The sequence below is a fragment of the Pleurodeles waltl genome, chromosome 2_1 (genome assembly GCF_031143425.1).
Source record: "Pleurodeles waltl isolate 20211129_DDA chromosome 2_1, aPleWal1.hap1.20221129, whole genome shotgun sequence".
Lineage (NCBI taxonomy): Eukaryota > Metazoa > Chordata > Amphibia > Caudata > Salamandridae > Pleurodeles > Pleurodeles waltl.
Window position 1 is genome coordinate 98,839,495 of NC_090438.1, and position 22,577 is coordinate 98,862,071.

Genomic DNA, 22,577 nt, shown 5'->3' on the forward strand with positions numbered 1-22,577 from the left:
TGGGCGCCACCAGCGCTAGGGCCGGCCCTGATGATGCCTATGCAATTGCTTTTGTAACCAGTGGAGGAAGGCCTCCTGGAGGAAAATAATGACAGAAACACAAACAATACGGCCGTGAGGCACCTCCACGCTGACAGAAGGTCGCCCAGGGCAGCCAGATGACACGAACCTGATCTTTTAAAAATAAAAAGCTGACCTTTGGTAAAGTTTGTTTTTCTCGCCTTTCCCATTATTTCTCTCGTGTCTTAAAAACTCCCCACAAAAATCAGGTTTTGCTCTTCCCCACAAGGACTGACCCCGAACAAGACATTCCTGCCTCAGGAGAAATCAAAGATGTCCCTTATGAGTTCACATAGACGGTAAGAACAGCAGAGTTCAAGCAAACACAAATATTTTTATAGAACACAGAAAAACAAGCGAAAACGAATATATAAAATAGAGAATTAAAAATAGCCAGGCTGACAGTCAAATAAGCATGCAGGCTGCAGGGGGCACTTAAAAAACAAAGACGGTGAAAATCTCCACGGACAGCCACCTCTCAAATATTGCAAAGACTGGAAGACGAATTGCAGCTTCTGGATAGAATAGTTGAAGAACCCGTCTCAGAGGTCGAGCGCCACAGACTCAGGCTTTCAGCCTCGCGGGCGGTGATGAAATTCGTGCCACTTGTTTTAAGCTAAGTTAACAGCCGTTGTTTGCAGCACAGCCCAGCACTGAACACATGAAGTGTTCAGGAGTGACATTCTGCATGCCAGCTGCTGCCTCTGCCCAGTCACCTACCTCTGCCCCGGGCTACACCTGTGACACGTCCCCGCCTTCAAACTCAAAACAAACCGGGCCTGGGAAGGACGCGCTTCTCTGCGCTTCCCTCGAGAGGCAAAGCGCGGCCTGCGTGAGCCTGGGAGCCCTGAGAGCACACGGTCCCACCCCCTGGGTCTGTAGTGCTGCACCCCCAGGGCGTGTGGGGACCTCGTCAGCACATCCGCGCCGGCCCCTAGACATACACCCACCCACCTATCCGACTCAAAGCGCCCTTCTGCGGCGCAGACACGTGTTCTCCTCGGCACACGGTACGCCCAGCTCCCGAACAGGCCTCCTTTGTGAGGGGACAAGATGGCGGCCCAGGTTTGACGAACACGGCGCTGAAGCACCCGGGGTTAGGCAGGTTTTTAATTACCGTAATAGGATGCGCACCGTGTGATCTTGGAGGTCTGACTCCAGTGTTCATCTAACAAAGGCACCAAAGGGAGCAGCTCATGAGGCGGCAGATGAGAGGAAATTAGATTCTTTGCGAGGTAAAGCTCCAGGCCTCCTGTTCCACGTTAAACTTTTAATTTAGGGTTCCGCACAGCCTGGCAGAAACAACGTGCTTGATACCTTCCTCTCAGGCTCCTGGGTTTAGCTGTCAGGGCCCGGTCCTGGCAGAGGAGGCCGTGTTTGCCATGGGCCGCAGCCAACAGGGAACGAGGCTGGCAGACAGGATGGGAGCAAGTTTTAAAACTTACCCTGAAGTTGGGGAGTAATTCATCGCCTCGGCCTCCATTTTCATAAAGAGAACGCTCCAAAGTTTTGAGGCCATATTCTTGAATTTACTAGTACCCTTGTTGTGCTGTCAAAACGCACATTAAAAGAGGAACGACTCATTGCCCAATCCTTCTCAGGAAGTGCGACCAGCCCTTCTCCTCCAAAGACATCTTAGCTGACCACTACTTCCCAGTTTTGCCCTCTGTGGTTTATTCTTCGTACCGACCCGTTGATTTTACTGCTATACCTCTATTTCACTAGACTCCAGCCTGCACGTGACACTGCGGCATCCTATTACTCAAACTGTATCAATTCTGTAACAAATACTGCACTTCAATGTTCGTAGCTTTTTAAATGTATCTGCGTTTTCGGATTGTGCAATTTTGTACGTCAGGAAGGGCCAGTGGAGTTTTGAGGCAGAGAGCCACATTTGCTGCAGAGCTGACGAAATTATGCGGCAAGACAAGCCAAAATATGCGGCATACCGCAGCACATTTTCTTAAAGTACTGCTCCATTATTTTGTCTTGTGTACAGTTTAGGCATTGGTTCCACCTCATTAATACCAGCTTAACACCCAAACATAGAAATAAACTACAGATTGGTGACCAGTAAACATTTGCAAAGGGCCTTCCACTGCACAGCAACACGTTGCTGCGTTTTGAATAACGCTTGAGCTAGAAACGTTTTTCCCTTAAAATCTGCATATCATACAGCAGATGATACATTATGTGGCAAATGCGGCAGATGCATAACTATGCGAAAAATGCAGCAGCAGCACAATCACAAAATTCCAGTGCCCCTGACCTTCTGTTATGATCCATTGTTATTGTAAAGCACCCTTGCACCTTTGTGTAATGCCCGCACTATTTAAAAAATGTAGTAGAATGGTGGATTAGAAGAAGTAAAGTTGAAGTACTAAGTCCCTGCATCAGTTAACCAGGGAATAGAACATTCCTGGCTCCCACATTGCATGCTGATGTATCTACTGTTTTCGCAGATTATGTGGCTCGCGTTGCAAACTGGCTGCTACGTAGTCGGATTGTACAAACTCCCTCCGCATCTGATGATACGTGACTGTGGGGTGGTTCAAGGAGCAGCACACTAGAGAGATCGGAGTGGGGTGTGTGGACTGCTCCACCCCCCAATAAATAAATTGTCTGATAAATAGTTGGGTACAGGTGCTTTCAGTCGGGTATGGTGAGATGTCTGCCGGATTTCACCAGGCTTTCTATCTACATTCAGGCAAAAATGCACACAAACTCTCTCCCTCTCAGTTTTTAAAGTTGTCAAAAATAATTGGTAATTTTACAAGATATTGCGTTTCTCTCACTTAGTACCCCTACCGATCCACATTCCTCTCGCTTTCCACTGCCCATTAGGCCCCGCCCGTGAACGTTGCTTGTTGTGTACTGTATTTAAACATTACATGCCAGCCTGATTGTCGGAAAAACTGAACCTCACCTCCACATTCTTACTGACCAAGCTACGCCCCTGATCTTCTACGAAGCATAAGTTAATAATTGATATAAAGGTGGTTCTAAGAAACCGCTCACACAACTACAGCAGAAAGGGGGCGTGTGCTGGGGCTGACGTCACTCATGTTGTTAACAAACGCTAGGGAGCGGCTTCAGATGTGCCTCCCAAGGCTACGGAGTGATAGGTGAGTTTCTGCAGGCAAAAGCGTCAATGCACAATCCAGGCTGTGCTGTGTGCTGTAACAAGAGCAAGCCAATGGACACTCTCTTCACACCTTTTAACTTAGAAGATACGGTTGTGATGGAAGTAAACTATTCAAAATAATCAGGCTCCAATCCTGAATATATTAAAAACTGCAAAAATCACCCAAGAAATGACAGACATTTTCATTGCATTCGAAGGCTGCCACAACACGGCCCAAACACCACCAGTTAAAAAAAAAAATAAAAAAAAAATCACAAGATAGACCTCAAGCGGATACCAGAAAGACAGGAGTCACTTGGACTGACCGGTCCGAGGCCTCACTTGCATACGTGTAAATACAAGCAGAGAGCAAGAAAGCAAGAGCGGTCAGTCACATGAGGAGTCAGTCACATGTAACTATGAATACACAACTTGCTGACAAAGAGATAGCTTCACTTCTGATATTTTTCTATAGCACTGCTGCAACAAAACATATGGTGCGGTCTCAGTTCTTAATTTGTAAATAGATACGTGCCGGTGCTCTCCTCTGAAACATGCGGCTGCTGCAATTGAATGTGCGAGAACGGAATTCTGAGGCAGCTAATCCTGACGCCACCCCGGGTCTCTTCAATCCATTCAAAGCCAGTTCCTGTCCCTTCAGCTCACTCTTGTGGCTTTCTGCTTTCTCCCATTGTTACGCTTTTTCGTTTTTCTCTTCCTCCGTCTTTCCCAAATGTGTCTTTTGCTCGCAGTAAATGCTTGAGACAGAAGAATAAGCCCTGGCCCTCAAAAATAAGTGCCAGTGCTCAGCACCGGAAGCAACAAGCACAAATTAAGCAATGTGCGTTCTACATAAAACATCTGAAGAGAAAAATGACTGAAAGTGGTTAGAGAAAGATCTCAGTGATAGTGAACACACAGATTTTTTGACAGTTCACTTGAGACGGAAGATGTGTTGTGCATGGTTTTCAGAACTTCAGCAGGCTCAGTTAAATTTTCAGTGGGGGACGAGGGGGTTTCCAAAGGTTGTTTGTGCTGAAGGAGTGTCAGCGCTAGAAGTTCTGAGTTTTGCAGTTCCCACATGCAATGCGTCTTTACTGCAGAGACTGTGCTGGCCGCAAGAGATGGCCAAGAACCCTCAACGGAGAGCCCTGAACACAATCCGGACGGTAAATTTAATCCTGGCCTTGACTGAGAGCCAGCAGAGGTCAATGTACAACGATTTCAAACCAACAGATATGTGTCAAATGTATATGGTGTGACATGTAAACGTAATATAGAATTTCTCAGAAGGATAGAGACAGTTGGAGCAGGGAACCGGGAATTCCTCCAGGTGTTGGCCAACAGACAATTTGCTCTAATCCATTTCGTAGTAGAACAGAGCTTGACTTAGCATTTACTTAGCGAAGGATTATGCTCGGAGTGGATCAGCTGCCTTTAGAATTGTTCTGCTATTCTGTGCTGGTCGTAAACGAAGAAGATCTAATGGTCATAGGCCTTGGTCCTGCGAGCGGGTGGAACAGGTGTAGGACGGCGTTCAAGCACCTACTTCACCAAAGCAATGCTTCCTTTAGCAAACGCATCTTTGTACGATCAGTACGTAAGTCTGTGAGCCTTCCAGGGAGCTAGGATCATTGTTCTCACGTAAACCTACAATTAATCCTTCTGAAGACTCCTTCCAGACCCTTGTAGTGGAAGCAAAAGTGAGGCCAAAAGAAGATGAGTGAGAAAATGCACATGTAACTTTTCATGGAAAAAGTTTGAAAGACTCGAACTCTGTGCTTAGACCTTTCTTTATATATTCTTATTTAATCTTCTTATCTCATTTTACAGCAAAAATGTGGATTTTCATGTTTGCGAGTACAGCTGTTCCATATGAGCACGGAGTGAATTGGCAATTGTATATTGTGCATTCACTTGCAGTAGTTCATGTCTAAATATTTTGCCTTGGTGTTAATATTTTGGACAATAAAATGTTTAAAATCCAAAAAAATAGAACTGACCTCACATCGTGACCAAGCAGAGATGGCAGAGCAGACAGCTCTGAAACAAAAAAAGGGTATAAAGTAAAAGCATCATAACCTACAAGGTAGCTTTTGGAAGGGATATGCTTTCATGCTTCTACCAATGTTTGACTAATGGGTACATTTCGCAATCAGTCGGTGTCAAAATGAACCATCTGACGCACGCACACACTAGGCATCTTTCTCAGGGTTTCGAAAATCATTAAAGATCCATCTAAGTGGACAGTTTCAGTGTTTATTTGCTTTTTATTTTCTTTCGACTCGAATTTACTTTTTTTTTTTTTTTTTTTAATCAGTTCACATATTTCGTCTCTATGTTTTTACTGCACCTATATTTTGTATTGTAATTAGTTTTACCGCACAGTTGTACAGACCCCTCAAGGCCGTCCTTGATGCCAATTGTTGCATACTGGAAATAAAACGATGTGTGAGGGGGTTCAAAGGACCTCCACTTTCACATCATCGGAAAGAGACTACTAACCTGTCAAAGGGCAAAACACAGCACACCTTATCCCGCCATGACACAAGTCAAAAACACCAATCACAGAAATCCTCGAAAATTGCTTTTAAGCAGTGATGAAGTCAATCTGAAGGTGGGTAAAGGTGACACACGTAGGTCAAAGTCACCACAGGTGTTCACCACCAGTAGCCAGACTTATGAAGCACATTTCTGGTCTGTCCCTTAACTTAAGAAATTAGCCCCACTAGTTCATCCCATAAAATGTCCTACCATTCCTATGGTGCTCATCGCTTAACAGAAGGAATCCATGTGCGGAGGTATACATCCTTCCGCAATGTTCTACAGCTTAGTGGATGGGTGTGGTGGGGCTTGGATTCTGAGCACATCTTTGATTTGGTTACAGAGACTTTTTTCTAAAAAGTAAGATTTTGACCACAGAGTGAGATCCGATCCATGCCCAGATCAGTCATGTCTATCACACGCGACCACGGTTTAGTCACATGTCTGGGAATCTTCAGACAGATTATTCATACAGCGCTCCCCAGTCTGGAGAGAAACAACATTTGACACTTTCTGCCCCGTGGGCCTATCACTTCCAGACAATGCAAATACATCATCATATGTGTCTGCAAAGCGCATGTTTTTAGGAAAAAGCCATGAATAACACCACCACCACCACACTAGGAGGTTGGATGTGCACAGGCCTGTCTCCTGCATGACTTCACTTCGCTGACTTAGACCTGGAGGCGCAGGGGATCTCCGCAGTAGAGGCACCGATAACTTTGGTTTCTTAATGAGCTAGGCTCCCATAATCTCCATCAGCCCCTTTGCTTCCCTATGCAACAGTATATAGTTTTTGAAAAGTCTTTGCCCCACTACCATCACTTTTTGCATCTAGTTCTGGCAAGTCCAATTTCTTGTACAACAGAGATAAAAAAATGTCCTTTACATTTCTTAAATACACGTAAAGCCTTGTCCCAATTATACCACCTTATAGTCAAATTCACAATCTTACACCCTGGTAACTTAGATGGCTAGTGACAGGACTAAGGTTGGCTAAAGAACAACAATCCTGGCAGCAGGAAGCACACAGAAATCTAGCAAAGGCTGAAAAAAAAGGAAAGTCTGTAAGTAAGCTGACAAGGAGACTTGTTGAGGCTGAACTTTCCTGCCTCAATGCGCTTCGTGCTGAAGAGGTAGCGGCAAACAAACGAGTGACACCACCAGTTATAGGAAGCATTTGCTAAGTATGTCTGAGTGACTGACGGAGGAGAGAAACTGGGCAGCTGTTTTGGCCACTTAAGGATAGAAACTTAAGGGTAGAAACTCTCGCACACATCCCTCACCCAAAAACTCACTGAGCCACCGGTCCCCTTCTGCAGCTGCAACGGCACGGAGGCAGCAAAAAGGTAAAGTGATGAAAATTAAGAAACTGATCTAAAGCACTGATAAAAACCATGGAATGGAATGCACCAATAGTTAATATATTCCTGTGCCATTACAGAACAGGATCAACCATATGAATATCAAATAGCGAACAGCACACACAAGAGTGCTAAGTATTTATTTTGTCTGATGTGGTCAACTCATTTGCTTGTTCTTATCTAGAACTGCCGATTTACCTGCTTTTTTCGCATTTAAAAAAAGCTTCATCAGTTGAGCTTGGGACACAGTTTTTATAAGTTGAAGGAAGGTAAAATGAGTTTATAGAGGCAAAGTCCCCTTATTTTAAATTGGTCTTCTGCAGACCTCATCCTGGTCAAACAAGTGTAGATAAATACAAAAATCTCTAAAAATTTCCCAAACTATGGAAGGAGCTGGCGAAACACCTTCAGACCCGGTGGAAGTTAAGCAGCTGCTATGTGGATGCAGTCCCCAAAATGCTACAAGACTGTTCTTCATTTCGGACCACAACTTGTTTGTTACTTTGAATGGGGAAAACTGTATTGCCTTACACATGCGCACTGCTCGGTGGCTTTTATGACGCACTAAAATGAGCCTCAGCCAGCACCACTGTTCAGATGTGTCTTTGACAAGGCCTTTCCTGGACACTGACATGCAGGAGCCTCTCCCACCATTGGTCATCAGTCTGACCCCAGTGCATTCTGGTTACTGAAGTCCAATGTTCCTTTTTAATAACCGTAATTCACACTGGGGCAGTGGTATCAGAGAGGTTCTGCTAAGGACAATACCAGCTGGGTGATGAGTGTTATGCCTCAATGTGGATGGGTGGAGGAGACCTGGAGGGTGTGATCGTGTGACGTCAGAACAAGAGACTGGGTGCTCCAGGACAGAACATGGTCTCGATATTGGTAAAAATATCCGACATAAAACAGTCCAACCTCTCAGATATCTTGTTACTTACTGAACAACAACAAAGCTAAATATAGAAAGCAGGCCACAGACTGCTTCTCAAATGCTGGGCTCCAGGGAGATGCCCCATACAGCCTGACAGTAGCATCCAGGAGGGTGGCATCTCTCTACAGTAACAAGAGTCAGTTCACGTGTCTCATTTACTCACACTCAAGTTTCAACTTTCTAAATAGCTGCAAGAGCTTCGGTCCTGCAACAGCTTGTTTTAGGACAAAACTTGAAACAACAGCACAGATGTGGAACAACAAGGGATGAGGGAGAGGGTGCTCCTCAGGAAGTTACTGTATTTTAACATTCGAAACTGACTGGAAGCAAAAATGGGGAGCTTATAAAAGGGTTGCAAATCAATTGTGGATGGTGCAAAAGACAGGCTATTAGTTGTCTAACAGCTAATAAACACACACACACACACACACACACCTGCTAGAAAATCATACATTTGGGGTGAGCAGATTCAGAGTATCGCTGGTGTTGTAGGGTGCTTTATATAATGACGCTGCTCTCCTCCTGAACTTGGGAGCTGCACAGAGTTCCTTTTTGCATAATATATGCAGCCCTCAAAGCCTAAAAGGGTTTTGTGATTTATACTCAATGTTCCCTTGTGTCTGGACAAAGCTATACCTCTCGGATGAGCTCACACTGCAGGAAAACATGTGTCAGGGTTTGCTTTTATTCTTTGCAGATTTTACCAATCCAAAGCTGTAATACTGTGCCTGGATTGGTAAAAGGCTTTCATCACTTTTCAGTGTGGTGTGGATGGCACTTGCTAATACTATGCTTATAGACGTTGCTGTAAAACTGACAACAGGCTTTGTCACTTTCTAGCTTGGCGTGGATGGCACTGTGCTAATCCAATGCTTAAAAACGCTGCTAGAAAAACAGACATTTGAGGTGAGCTGGTTCAGTGCGTTGGTGGTGTTGTAGGGTGGTTCATATAAAGGAGCTGCTCTCCACCTACACTTGGGAACTACCCAGAGTTCTCTCTTTTTGCATACACACACACATACAATTACATCTGCACACCGTTTGATCATTACTCTGTGTATGTAGGTAGAGAAATGCATTTCTTGAGAGAGAAATGACTATACAGCACTGCCCCCTGCATTACTGCTCGTGTGGCTGGTTCGACGTGCACCTGGCTAGCCACTGAACCAAGACATGGTGAAAAGATTCCCCACTGCAACCATCTGCCTAATCCCAACAAAACGTGAAGATCAGTCAAAGTTAACAACTTTGAGATAACTTTACTAAAACAAAGTTCACAGTGACCCGTGGTGCATGGAAAATGATTATGGAATGCTCAACATAGGTCAAGTCGTTACCTGCAATGCTTACGGAGCCACAGCGCCCACAGAGCATGATTATTAAACTGAAAGAACTTTACAGACGAGGAAGGGGCATTGCACAGTACATGGGATTAACTGCAATAATCTTTTTCATGGACTAGTTCACAAGCAGTAATGAATTAGGCAAACACACACCCTTGATGGTAAATAGCCTTGAAACAGATACTACATACTTTACAAGAGCATTACAAAAAGTCAAGAGGCAAGCACATCGTGGGAGGTGAGAAAATAAAATCATAAATTTCACGTGTGGAACTCCAGGCTAGTGCACTGACAACCAGTGGGTAAAAAGCACTTATGAGAAATTGCAAATGAATAAAATAAAACTATAGCCCTTCCAGCTTGAAGAAGGATTCAACGTTCTCAAACCAATTTATGAGCCCGGGTAATGATGATTAGGACAATCAACCCACCTATTCCCCACGGCTAATGCGGGTTGTGCCCGCTGTGGGGCCCTGTCAGCTGACCTTCATCACATGCTTTGGAACTGCCCCGACCTCATCCTTCTGGTCCGAAGTCCTGCTATGCACTGCAAAACTAACTGGTCTCCAACAACTGGACACGCAGGAGGCCTGTGAGATAGAAATCTTTGGACAGCCACAGAAAGCTAAAGTTTCCCTATGCTTCCCAGACTTGGAGCTTCTGCTTACCAAACGAGCCATCTCCAACAAGTGGTGACCACCTCAGCCCTTTACTTTAGATGGCTGGAGTTCGGGCCTTCTCCATTGGGCGATGCTGAGGGAGCAGCCGCGCATAGAGAAAAGGCCTGTGATAGCCGCAAACACCCTATCACCGGTGTTTGGGTGTATTGTGGATGCCCCACATAATGAGCCCACTGATGCCTAGCTGGGTATGACCCCCCCTCCACTGTAGCAGGTCCCCAAGATCCCAACCCCTCCTTGGTTATCCACTGTCCTGGCCTCTAACTGAGCCACATTTCTCTCTGGCGTTCCTGATCGCAGCAATACAGTATCCATATTATAATACAACAACCGTCCAGTGGGACTCCCTCATAGCAAACCCCTCCTGTGACTCCAAGGTACGCACTATTATTGAATCATTCATTTATTATTGAATAATTTCAAATGAGTACATGACCCTTCTCTGTTTGTAGATACTTGAAGTATTTCTCCGATATATATATATATATCTCACTAAGATCCCAGTAAAATATATCAAGGATTTACGTAGAGAACAGGGCCATGACCTCATCGGATATTATCTGATAAGAAATGAACAGGGACCATAAGTACAACCATGTGCAACTTTACTTGGACTTAAAGGCCCTGTTAGTACAATTGAAAAAAAATAAACACTCGAATTCCCCTACTAACCCACAATGCTTAGTTGGTGCTATTTAGAGTAGGTTTGCAATTTATGAGGTGTTAGGATACTTGATCTGCGGGGTGGCCACGCCTCGAGAAGATGCAACGGGCACTTTCACAAATTATGCAATTGGGGGTTCTGGAAACGATTAGAACAGTTTAAAGAATCGCAGACACTTATTGTAACACAAGCTCGGCACGATGTCCTCGTGGTGTTGATTTTTTGAAAATCATTAATACATCTATGATAATTATAAAGTGACATTTCTCCTTTAGGTAGAAAGTGCATTGAGTAGGTAAGTGCCGGTGTCTGTAGCATGAAAGTCAGATACACTGAAATAATTCGGTATGTGTGCGTCAGCCGGGCATTCTTAGAATGCATTATTATCCAGACACTCGGCCTCCCCCGCAGAGCCCGGCGGTGGACTCGTCCGGCCGTGCACGCACTCCGAGGTACAGGTTCAGCGGGGCACTTCCACCTCAGCCGAGGCCCGCGAGCGCACCGCGCGCGCCACAGGCTCAGCCCTTCTGGATGCCGGGGCAGTGACGTCATTTTCTCTCCATTGACCCTTGGACTTGTGATAAGGCGGAGGAATGAAACTGGGCCCCGAGCAAGGTGTCTGTTGATATTACTAAGCTGCAGCGCACTTTCACTGCTCTGGTGACCCTCCGAGCCCTCAGCCCTGCACACAACGCATCAAACCAAAATAGCAACGAAAGGCAACCCAGGACCAGCCGAAAGGAGAGAAACAGGCGAACTTATGGAATCTAGCATCTGCTAAACTCCCTGAAATATGCATCTATGAAAAACCGGAGACTCCAGCCTAACCTGTTTTTTGTGTGTGTGTTTGGGTGGGAGAAAGTGGTGTTTTGTGTGTGTTCCTTTTGAGGCAGAGATCAAATTTGCAATTTAAATACGCAGATCGCTGCAAAATTTAAGTACACTTTTTTCCAAATAGTGAGATGGGCCTGTGGCTGAGCGCCAGGCCTACAGTATGGCTATTATAGGTTCAAGCATGGTGGGAAAGCTGTCTTACCTAAAATAACAAAATTACATTTGCTTTTGTGGCCACTGCGCTACGTACTCATCGTATACCACAAATTGTTGACTTATTGGTCCATGCTCTTCCTAGTTACCACAAATGTGCTCATAGATATGGGGGCCGTGTGGCATAATGCTCCTAATGTTGTAAAATGTACGTATGGAATGCTATGCCCTCTGCACCGTTTACAATAAAATCCAATAAAAATGGCCTTAAATAACATGCTATATGTGGTGTACGGTACATAAATATTTTTTAAATCTTGGTTTTGACGGTGCAGCTGTCAGAGTCCTTTTGCTTACAATGCGTAGAGTGGGCTTGGCCGCCACACATTATGTCCTTTGGCTGTTTTCAACCAGCCTCTTTCTACCATTGGCTTGAGACTCTCAATGTCATGGCTCTGCCACTCTCTCATCTTATGTGATTGGCTGTCTAGGTGTATTCTTCAGCCTTCCCTAGAGTGCTTGCAATGAACTACATGAAGGACTACTTTACAGATTTAGAACCCACTGTCTGCTTGTGCAGGTACCCTCCTGTGTGTCTCACTCTAATGTGCTGCATGTGTTTGCAGATTAGGTCCAGCCCTATTGACTTTGCCAACACCCATAGAAGTACCCCTTGGGATGGCATTAGCAAAGAGGTGGCACTGCAGTTATAAATAAAGACTATTGTAAGGTGTGTCTTAATTCTACTCTAGTTATTCTTAGAGCTGAATTCCTCCCATGTACATTTTCTTGCCTCCCGAACACACTGCCAATTTCTTTCTCATTTACTCTGCGTCTGGCTCCGTCTTGGACTTCAGAGACAACATTAGCAACTTTATTGCATCATAGATACTAAAAGATGGCATCTAATTTTAACATACGAGTCTGGATCCTCCCAGGTGAGAAGAGAATTGTCTAAACTCTGGCTGCACTCCGGTTGGTTTGGAATAAAAATAACTGGGCAGTAAACATCAAGCAGGGCACACTGAGTATCACATCTATTCCTCCCGTGAAGACATCACTTTCCAGCAGAAAACTTTGTTCTCTGAACTCACTGTGCTCTTATAGGTTTCTCTATCATCCTTTACAGGTAACCAGGGGGACGATTGTCTCCTCCCAGCCCTGTCTTTCTTCTAAAATGAACCAGTGTGGATCCTGCAGAACCCCTGGCTCCATCAATACGCCCTTTTCGAAGACCACCTTCCCTTCAATGCTTCTTCTTCAAACTGGATCACCTTGGCAGTGGGTAGAGTAGCACTGCAGCGATTGTCTCATCTGAATAACACATGGTTCATCAGTGAGCTCAAGATGTATAATAAATACATCAAAGACCAAACATAGCAGTGATAGACCATTAAAATCACATGCTAGCCAGGGTCTGACTGAAGTCCAAACCCTCTTTGCACTGCTAGGTTTTGTACCTCTTTCGGGGAGCTGATGGCATGAGATCTTACAGGTGAGGAAGGATGTATGTAGCCGGACCTTAAAAGGATCATCGTCCAACTATCACGTTCCCACAAAAGCAAGTATATTTACCTAATCTTCCATTTAAAATTTACTGCAACACAGTATTCCCATAACTATCCAAAAAAATAGAGTGAATCAACAACTGATTAAATAAAATAATTGGGCAGCATGAATTTCCCCTCAACTGAAAAAAAACCACAGGCGCACATAGAGCCACCACACTGGTGTCTGGTGGAAACGAAGATCAGACTAAGGGCCTCATTATGAGTTTGGCAGCCGGGATTACTCGGTCACGAACGTGACTGATATCCCGTCCGCTATATTACAAGTTCCATAGGATGTAATGGAACTTGTATTAGAACATTGGAATGCTGGGAGCTCCATTGAAGACAATGGAGTGCTGCAGGCTTTTACTGGCCGGTAAAAGCCCGCAGCGCCAACATTCCAATGTTCGCTTTGTTCACAGCAACAGCTGTGAACAAAGCCTCACGGAGCCTTCGGCTCGGGCATTTAACGCGGGGAGCGGGCCTTTAATAGCCGGTAGAGCCCGCTACGGCGGGTTCTAAGGCTATACTACGGTGGGCGGGATATCCATCACATATGTGACGGAGTATCCCCTCCGCCCAGGTCGTTATGAGGCCCTAAATGTTTTATGCACAAGCATCCTGAAATGAATAACCAGAATACATAGAAAACCAGCAAATGCTAGGATCTAATCTTAAACTTCTGCTGCACAGACACTAAACCCATCTGTCAGAGTGCAGGTCGTATATTCTAGTACTCCCTCTCCCCTTCCAAAAGGGTGCAGCTGAACTTCAAACCACCAAAAACCAAGCTGTACAATCAGAAGACCGACAGCTTAGGCCTGGAAACAGCAACAAGTGACAGCAGATCAAAATTCGCTACAGAAATTTGATGTTACGTATCTTGGCCTATTAACCGATTCTATTACCCCACCCTCATCTTGTTTTGCAATACTGCAGAACTTATAGAGTTTCGCAATAAATGAAACCAAAATCTACTCATTACCTGCTACCGTCAGAGGTAGAGCGAGCCAGCCACACCTTGTGCATGGCGCCTTGGTCGGTATGCTGGACCAATACAAAAACACCAAAACAATTGGAAATGTATCAAACGTTCTGTGCTCTGCCAACAAAAATTCACCTGTCAATATGAATAGGATAATCAAATCGCAAAGCTGCAAGCATAGCTAAAAAAAAAAAAAAAAAAAAAAAACACAACACTCTTTTTTTGCTAAATCAGAAATACCATTCCAAGAGCCTAATGGGATTTGGCGGGATCTGCATTCCTTGAAGCCGGTGACCCGCGTCATAAGCGGAAGCCCTGGAACGAATGCAGACAGCCGGCAGGCAGGAGAAAGCTCTGGCCTCAAAGGGTACGGGTACCAAGAGCAGAACACCACAAGCACCCAATCCCTGCTGGTACAGCCAAAGGGTCTCAAGTGCAACCACACAGCAATAGAGGTATATAGAAATTATGTCTCCAAAGCAACAGCACGTTAAAGCCAGCCTTATTGGGTTTGCCAATGCTGGGTATTGGTGGTAGCAGTGTTGTTGGTGGTGTGGCTTTGGAGGTAGTATTTGTGCGGTGTGGTATTGGTGATACTGATGGTTGCGTTGGTGATGGTGGTAGTAATTCAGGTAGTGGTGATAATGGTATTTTTGGGATGCGGTAATGGCAGTGATGGTCTTGGATGCCATCTATATAGTGCTTTCTGCTCTGGCCAAGGCACTTTGCAGACAGGCATCATACTTCTCCATGGGATACTTACAACATTAAAGACATTGATCATGTGCACTGAGTTATAATTTGTCATGCTCTTTATCACACCACCTGCAAGCATTTTGTCATGCATTCTGTTATATAATTTGGTCTCAAATAGCCATGCAATCTGTCATGTCATATGTCCTGAAGAGGTTTCGCACTCAGTCATGCATGTAGTCATTCACTTGATTGTGCACGCGGTCATGCAGTGATCATCCAAGTGCTTATCCTATTGTATGGCCATCTGGCAATAGTGGTACCTGTGAAATACTAGATGCAGTCAATGCAGCAGCGACAGAATCCCAGGCCTTTGCAGCAGTGCTAAGAGATCCAACCAGGAGGAACAATGTGAAGTCAGTCCAGGAGCAGTGGAACCCTACCCTAGTGCTAAGCCATCTGGAAGTACAATATGTGGTCAATTCACGAGTATTGGTGGTAGGGGCGGTGGTGCAGTACTGATTGCAGTATTCGTGGTGGAGATGTTATACATGATATTTGTGGAGACGTATAGTGTGATATTAGTGGTTCTCATCAAATGCCCTCCTATTACCACGTATACACCTCGAACTACCACCTGGTAGTCAGGTGCTAAGCAGAACTCAGGAAAAGCACTCCAGAGCCGAAGCAAGTTCAAATATGGAAGACAGATGCCTGAACATGATTTTTCTATTGGACTGTTTTCATTGCAGAGACTTGGGAGGGGGGGGGATGGATACCAAATCAAGATTGGTGCAAATATTATTTTTGCTAGTATAAGCAAAGTACCTGCCCAGTGCGGAGATTTCTGCATCCCAGGATAAACGTCTGTACCTCACTGGGGATGCCTGGTTTCCAAAACAGCATCAAAACCTTTTAACAGTACACTAAATTCAATTGCCAGATTTATTTCAAACTGGTGACATAATCCAGTGGTGTGCCCCACTCCTTTCTCCATCAATGGTCCTCCCACCTGTTGATCCATGCTAGGGGTCTCTCCAACACTTAGTGGCCAGACACTCTTCCCTTGCTGGCACATGGCCTCAACACTCACCTTGCTCCTCACTTCCTGAGGCTAACTACTAAATTCCATTGTGTAACTACACCCGCCCCCTTTTGTGTCACTGTTTAGAGAGGTGCAAAACAGCCCAACTGTCAAACTGACCCAGACAGGGAATCCACAAACAGGCAGAGTCACAGAATGGTTTAAGCAAGAAAATGCCCACTTTCTAAGAGTGGCATTTTCAAACCAACTTTACTAAAAGATGTATTTTTAAATTGTGGGTTCAGATACCCTAAACTCCACATGTTTATCTGCTCTCAAAGTGACTCTGCACTTTAAGGATATTTAAAGGCAGCCCCCATTTTAACCTATGAGAGAGATAGGCCTTACACAGTGAAAACCGAATTTGGCAGTATTTCACCGTTAGGACATATAAAACACACTAGTATATGTCCTACCTTAAACTTACACTGCACCCTGCCCATGGGGCTACCTAGGGCCTACCTTACAGGTGTCTTACATGTAGTAAAAGGGAAGGTTTAGGCCTGGCAAGTGGGTACACTTGCCAAGTCGAATTGGCAGTTTAAAACTGCATACCCAGACACTGCAGTGGCAGGTCTGAGCCATGTTTACAGGGCTACTACTGTGGGTGGCACAACCAGTGCTGCAGGCCCACTAGTAGCATTTGATTTACAGGCCCTGGGTACCTCTAGTGCACTTTACTAGGGACTTACCAGTAAATCAAATATGCCAATCATGGATAAATCAATCAACAGTACCCTTTACACAGAGAGCATATGCACTTCAGCACTGGTTAGCAGTGGTAAAGTGCCCAGAGTTCTAAAGCCAACAAAAACCGGTCAGAAAAAATAGGAGGAAGGAGGCAAAAAGACTGGGGATGGCCCTTCAAAAAGGGCCATTTCCACCACATTGCATCAATGGAAGCCCAAGACACACAACTGAAGATATCGCAGCTGGACCCATACAAGAACTCGCACATCAAGCCATTTTCAGTGACAGGCATGGCTCGCATTACTGAACAAAGTCTGGGAGAGGAAAGAAAAAGAAGAGTTTCGTTTTGGAGTGGGAATGGAGGGATAAATCGTGTTGTGTTATTTTTTGACAGAGAGAGAGAGAGAGGTCATGTTGTAAGGAGGATGCAAGGACCCTGCAGTGAGTTCACAGCAAGGTCAGTAGATACCATTTCCTGTCCAGGCACTGGGCAGGATGTTGGGAGGGAGGGGGATGGAAAAAGCATTGTAAAGTAGGATAACAGAGGGACAGTATGAGTGGAGGCTAGATCCCCTAGAAGTAGAGTAACAACGTTTATAGAAAGGACCAATTTAACATGGAATAGACTAGAACCAAGCAGATGATCTGCAAAGTCTTTGTTCAAGACTGAAGATCTATTTGTTGGTCCCCTGCCCTTCGGCCGTGGAATCCTCAGTATTCGTTATAGGTGTTTTGCCGCTCCTTGATAGACGCCGCAGGGCATTCTACGGCTAGCCTTATAGCTGTTGCTCCAGGATGATCCTATGAGACAAGAATAAAGCCCACTCCTTAGGCTCCAAATTTTAGATGTATCCAGATGAAACTCTACTTCTTAAACTCTTTCAATCTTACGCATGAACTGTTCAATTCACTGCCTGCACTACTGAAGAGGGACAGGGGCTGCTGTTGAACTTTGTGAAGACGGACCCCTCTAAGGCCAATGCACTACAAACTGATGCCGCCTCTCCTTACTGGAAAGCCACTGAGTGGCCCAGATCTATGAATCCTAAACCTATCTCTGCAAAAACTGTCTGCAGTTTAAGCATTATTCTGAATGCCAAACTCCCTTTAGAACTCCAAATTTCATCAGTCTTGAGTTTCTACTTTTATCATTTGAAAATTCAATGCCATATTCTGCATTTATTGGATTCACAGGACCTGCTCACGTTCACTTAGCCTTCACGGTATCTACTTAGCACGTACTGCTTCTCCTCTCAGCTGCTTGCAATAGAACCCTCAGCTGCTAGACTCCTTACCCGTTGCAAGTCACGGGAGCACATTTTCCCTGTTCTCAACAATATACATTGCATCCCTGTCTGTAAGTGTACTTATTTAAAATTATTAACCACTGTGCACTCTTCCCCCTCCTCATCTCAACATTTGACTAGGACAGTGGTTCCCAACCTGTGGTCCGGAGACCCCTGGGGGTCCGTGAAACCTTCTCAGGGGGGGTCCACGACTGCGTAGAAAATGAAACAATATTAACAGATTAGGTCCCTAGATTTCAGTAATGACTCAGTGGGGGGTCCCCGGATTCCAATAATGATTTAGTGGGGGTCCCCGGATTCAAATAATGATTTAGTGGGGGTCCCCGGATTCCAGTAACGATAAAATAGGGGGGTCCACAGAAGTCAAAAGGTTGGGAACCACTGGACTAGGATGTTCCCTGATGTGCAGCTAATCCAATTTCTTTTTCACATTCCTCGCTCCTGTAAAGCATATTAAAGTGACAAATCTTTCATAATTGCTGTGGCCGGGCTCTGGAATTCTCTTGCTTTGAATCTTACATCTCAGTCTTTCTTATCACTGTCCAGAAAGCAGTTAAAATCATGGCTTTTAAACTTAGACTCATTATTCTCATTCCCATCACAATTCTCTGGCTGCAGTGCCAGGAAGTGTTTTTTGCATCAGTGCACTTTATAAATACCTATAACATGACACTCCTATGGGTTGATCCCTGTTGCACCAGAATGAATTTCTCAGAACATATACCGTGGCATATGCGCCTCCCAAAGGGTGAGCCTTTGGGGACTCCCCATGCCCATATTCAATGGTCTTTAAACCTCATGATACAGACCACTACAAAGCATCACGTGAGTGACAGCGTCTATTTCTCATACTCTTCTCCTGCATCCCGCTGCAAGTGCTACTGCATACATGCTGCAGCTCAACTGAGCAGCCGCTGCCATACATCTCTGGTACCACAACAAATGCCACACACAGGCCACACTGCATGAACAACCTTCTATCCACTCCTACACTGGCTTCTCTCTAACCTTTATGTGTTTTCCTACAATTATGTGTAGGGTCAGCAAAACAACATGATAAGGAAATTAGTGTGGTTCTCAAACACAACATCAAAATACAATCCATATAAGCAGGGCCAGTGGAATTATTCGGCAGGGGAGGAGCAAATTCTGCGGCAGCATTGACTAAATTCTGCAAGAGAAGGTAAATTGTGCAGCGTAATGTGGTACATTTTGTAATAGTATCACTTTAGAATTTTGACTTTTTTCACAAGTTAACACTGTCTGGGCAAAGGTTTCACCTCATTAGCACCAACGTAACAGCCAACTACAATGATAAGCAATTGAAAGATGTCCAGTCAACCTTTGCCAAGGGCCTTCCACTCTGCTGCAACAAGGGTTGCTGCGATTTTAGTAACTTTTGATCTGTTTATGCTAGAAACAATTTTTTTGTCAAAACCTGCAGATTATTCAGCATATAATGGATTATGTTGCAAATGCTACAAAACAATAATTATGAGGAAAATGCTGTGGCTGCAGAATTGCAGAATTCCAGTGGTCCTGCATATGGTTGACCACACACGCTTCCACCCATTACAGTCTCACAGAGTAACTAGTTGCATCTCCACAATGAGCTTTGGTGCCTCATCAGGGATATAAAGTCCTGTATAAACAAGGCAATAATCAGGGCCATTGGAATTATGCACTTGTGCAGCTGCGGCGATTTTTGCATAATTCCAGCTTCTCTGCATTTGCCATATAATCCATCATCTGCAGCAAAAATTGTTTCTAGCTCAAACGGTTAAAAAGTTGCTAAGATTCAGTGATGTGTTGCAGCGTCATGGAAGGCCCTTTGCAAAAAAGGACGTGTCACCTTTTTGTTGCTTATTGCTATATGCTGGTGTCAAACTGGTACTAATGAGGTGCAATGTCCAGACAGTGCTACCATTTTTTAATGATGAAATAAAGAAGTTATATATACCATTACAAAATGTGCTGCCTTATGTCACATAATTTGCCTTCTCTTGCTGCATAATTTACTCAACCCTGCCACATAATCTAGCCTCCTGCCACATAATTCCAGTGCCCCTGGCTATAATACACTTGCTTCTGGTGTCATCTGTTTTTTTGCATTACTACAACAACAAAAAAGATGCCCAGGGTAACCCTGGTACAGTTTCCTCTCGTGCTGATGGCGTGCCACCTTCCTTCCTGTGCCCTCTTTCCGGGTCGGACAGGATAAGAGACAGCAGTGTGAGTGGGAAATGGCATCACAGATCAGTGGAAAAAAAAGCGAGCCGGGCCTTTAAAACGGTAAGCAGGGATTGGCTCCACAGGGGATGGCGACGAGCAGTGAAAAGCAGAGCCCAATATTAATTTCTCCCTTCGGTAAACAGCCGTCAGGCGGCCATGTTTGCACAGCCTGCTGTTCGCATGTCATGCGCTTGGCGGTTGTATCCAGAGAGTTCATTTCACTGTGTGACTGAAGTCCACAGACACGAGGCCAGGCCCGGCCTAGGTTATTGAAAACTGTAAGTTGCGACTGTAAAGATTGTGGAGGAATAACTGGCTCATTGTTCATGCTGCTGGGCTGTTTGATAAAGTTGTAAATCCCTAAAATGAGCACGCCACTTTTTTGGCGGTTTCATAAAGCTAGGGCAGTGGTTCCCAACCTTTTGACATCTGTGGACCCCCACTTTATCATTACTGAAACCCGAGGAGCCCCACTGAATCATTATTGGAATACGGGGACCCACCACTGAGTCATTACTGAAAGCTGGGGACCTATTCTGTTACTATTATTTAATTTTCTAAGCAGTTGCAGACCCCCTGAGGAAGCTACGCGGACCCCAAGGGTCCCTGGACCACAGGTTGGGAACCACTGAGCTGGGGGAACCAGATCTCCAGAACTAAAAACCTTCTCATTTTGCACAATGTCCCGAAGGACCATCATTTTACATTGACAGGGCTGCGCAGAAGGACAGCTCTCAGCAACATAGGAACACTGAAGAGGCACTCAGAAAATGAGTAAAATGCAATTTTTAAAATCAGCATCATAGCTGTTCATTAAATTGATTGCTTATAACAGCTGCTAATGAGCACAGCTTTAGTACACATAAACAAGCATTTGCAATGCAATGGGTCTCGCATATTTCGAACAAGTTAATTGTCATCTTTTGACAATGGCACCCACGAGCAAAAACACGAGTGGAAACTGAGAAAAGATGACTTAACAAGATAAAATAAAGTTAGCTTTAAAAATAAATAAAACTTTTCAATTTTGTTTGCACTGCTGGGCACATTTTTGCCAGTCACAAGCCTTATTTGCCGGGCACTGTAAGTTAGAACAAAACAGTACCTTGATCACGTTGGGTGCAGCGGAAGGGTACTAATTATGTTGAAATCAATTAGTGCTTGATCCCTGCTCCACATTGAGGAACGGAAATTACATGCCGTGACAAATTACAAGGCTGTAAGGAAGAGTGCCATGCAAACCAACAAATTCTGAGCAACAGGTCAGCTCCAAGCCCTTTACTGATCACAACAGCGTCTCGCATACGAGACCCATGCACAAGTGCATGCACTCGCAAGCTTGACCTTAAAATGTGCTTCTCGCTGTTTTCAGTTGACCCCCTCTAAAAACCAGGATGTGACCCAAATTTGTTGAAATCGAATGGGACAGCGGGCAAAAATCTGGGACTGTCCCAGCAGTACGTCTGGTCACCCTACATATAGCGCAAACCTGGCCTGAGAGCATTGGAGGACTTTACACGAGCACAATGTCAGATTCGTTTTTTTTTTTTAGGCCCATGGAGATTAAGTGCTCGATTTAGATTTTGGCGAACGGGTTACTCCGTCACAACGGTGCCGGATATCCCGTCCGCCGAAATATAAAGTCCATTATGCCCTAAGGGATTTATAATTCGGACAGGATACCCATCACAGTTGGGACAGAGTAACCCGTCCATCAAAATCTAAATCAGGCCCCAAGTGATTTACCCAGAATCACATGATGTTGAACCAATGCCGGGACTCCAATTCTGGTTCCCCAGTTCCTTAGTCAGCAGCCCTGGTCGGCAGGCCACATCACTCCTACTGCAACTGAGCCGAGACAGAATAGAATCACTAACCAAAGACAGTACCAAAGTACCACTAGTTGGGAATATGCAGCCAATCTGGTTTAAAGGGATACTGTGACCATTAACAAGACGTCATAGTCTCAATGACCTCAGGCACATACTTCATGTGAGGCAATAAACGTGGAAATCTCCCAAGTGGCGCATACCCGAATCAGTAAACACCCCCAGACACATATACACCAAACACCACAGACCGTTACAACGCAAGCAACCAAACATATACAAAAGCACTGCACTACTGGTGAAAGTACTGAGTCATAAAACTGAGCCTGGTCAATGACCAAATCCACAAGACCAATCTGTGAACGTTCTGAGCTCCAACAGCGCCGCGAGGACATCTGAACGGCAATACATCGGTAATTTAAAAATTCTATAACCAAGAACCCCTTCTCTGCCTAGGTTCTCCCTTTACCGCTTCAGGTACCTCATGGCCCACAATGCGGTGGTCAG

At 44.9% G+C, this 22,577-nt stretch overlaps 1 protein-coding gene across 5 annotated transcripts in view; it reads right to left on the reverse strand.

Annotated features, from left to right (window-relative positions):
* Nucleotides 1-22,577, reverse strand: part of LOC138261623 (ligand of Numb protein X 2-like) — a 141,960-nt gene that overhangs the window by 109,785 nt on the left and 9,598 nt on the right. Inside the window, exon 1 of one of the 5 annotated variants that reach the window (XM_069210788.1) lies at nucleotides 1,506-1,593. The exons of 2 other annotated variants lie outside the window; for them this stretch is intronic. The gene's annotated coding sequence lies outside the window, so the exon portion shown is untranslated. Of the gene's footprint in view, nucleotides 1-780; nucleotides 830-1,014; nucleotides 1,108-1,505; nucleotides 1,594-22,577 lie in introns of those variants that run through there. 2 more of the 5 variants (XM_069210761.1, XM_069210777.1) reach the window with 2 other exon arrangements.